Below are 2,299 nucleotides of genomic sequence, written 5' to 3'. Positions count from 1 at the left end.
TATATATATATATATATATATACATACATAATGCACACACATATATATATATATATATATATATATACGCAAAAGCATATCTACAGGCATATATATAGTATTCCGTGGCGTGAAAACAATTTTCGCATTGATTTGAATTGAACTGAGGTATCTTCCGACAGAAACAATGAAACTGCCGCTTCGTCTGAAAATATCAATATTTAAACAGAATGTAGTTTTTTTTTTTATATATAAATAATTTCAATAGAAATGCATTATGGAATAGTATTGTAATATCGTACTTCTTGCGGACTCACCATAAATGCTGCTGAATATTGAATGATGTGTAGTTTTATCAAATGATCTATTGGCAAGAAAAGAAGTACTATCGTGTACTTTGTAAATTATGTCCAACAGCAACTATTGTAGGAGAGAACATAATGAATGCTGTTCGACTTTTTCGGAACTCCATTACTAGTACCGTAAATGAGCTCACTTGCTTCTCCATCAGTAAATTCAATAGCAGCTTTAAGATTAGAATCATTATCAGCAAACATTTGTAGAACTTTTAAAAGTTTAAAATTATTAACCGTATACTTCATAGTCAAATCTAATGAAATGTATACAGCTTCTTCGCCCTCTTCTTGACTTGACTAGTTCAAACATACATTATTTACTGCTGCCAAAATTCCATGCATGCTGAATTTGATGTAGACCACTTTCTAGTGAAAGTCGTTTAAACTCATAAACACAATCTGGTCACACGTTTTTAAAAAATCACCATTCACAGCCTGCGTACTTGGGAAAATACTCTGCATTCATATCATGACAATAAAAGACTTTAAGTTCAATGGATTATGTAGCCATTGTGAAAGTGCAAAGTGCTTTGCTGGAAATATTATTGTGTCTTTATTCACCCGAATAAGAAAGAGTTCGTAAACCAGCCTTAGAACAGCTTGTTAGTCATCCATAGCTTCTTATTTGAACACCACGTTTCAGCTGGGTAAACGTATCTTAACTCTTTGCCATATTTAGATTTTAGAAGTGGTAGATATTTGGCTTCGTATCGGAAGAGTATCACATGAGATATCGAAGCTTTAAATCATATTGCTGATTTTATTTATCAAAATTAAAAGCCTTCATATGAACAATATTCCAAAGAAAGCAAATCGTCTAAAACATTGTATAACTGATCTGCCTCCTTAAAAGATAATTTTCTTCTAAAAGAACTGATAATTAATATCAATATCTTAATCAACACTTGTAAGTTTCCCATTCAATTTAACGTAGTGAAAAATTACTGACATTTCAAATATCTAAAACTAGTCTTTAATATCAGGAAAACAATTTGCTACAGTTGTGACACAGTACATTTTACATTAAAAAAAAAATTCTGTTACAAATCTTACCGTTCTCTTGAATGACCGCCATATTTATTGGCATATTACATCCAACGCGATAATGGATCAACAAATTCGAGCTCCGTTCAATGTTAAGCATTTCTTTACATTTACAAAACAACAAGGTATGCACATTTAAGTAAATGATTCAGATCTAGATTTAATTTTATATTTATTGATAAGCATTATGCACAAAATGTACTACGCAGTTTGAAAGATATTACTATATGCATCATTTATTCTCCCAAAGGAAATATTCCCAATTATCATTCGTTATATCCACCGTAACCCCTTTGTGACTCATTTGAACATTTCTGTTTTATAAGGATTTCGAGGTCTGATTCCAGTAACTTTCAATAATGATAATGTGATACATATTTACTCATCTTCGGTAAAGTTTCAACGGTAACAAAGGTAACGAAAAGTGTAAATAGCAAATAGAAAAACAAAATCTGAGGACAGAATAATGCACTTCTTTGGCAAGAATGGGATAATGGATGCAAACATGTGAGAAAATGAAAGTGAAACTTGGATAATTATTGTTTAAGTAATATCAGTGGAAGAAAATAGTGGGTTGAATTGGTGTGTGCACATACAAAACAGGTGGGAAAAAATGAAGGGACGCAGTGATGCCTGTGAGGTGTAAAAATGTATATGCACAATGTTTTACTTATCAAAACAGTCAAAACGTAATCAACTTTGCTGTATATGCGAAATGTCAGACCATATCCAGGAATTAGCGGCTTATTTTCGAATAGCCATACAAGCTGAATTCTTTAATCACATTCACTACGGAGTGGATACTTATTGTCTATTCATACATATATGAATATGAATAGAGTCATATACGTAGGTATGTGAATGCAGTCATATACTTAGGTATATACATACACAAATATATATATATATATATATATATA

This window comes from Octopus bimaculoides, chromosome 4 (genome assembly GCF_001194135.2).
Source record: "Octopus bimaculoides isolate UCB-OBI-ISO-001 chromosome 4, ASM119413v2, whole genome shotgun sequence".
NCBI classification, from domain to species: domain Eukaryota; kingdom Metazoa; phylum Mollusca; class Cephalopoda; order Octopoda; family Octopodidae; genus Octopus; species Octopus bimaculoides.
Note: the sequence above shows the minus strand (reverse complement) of the source record.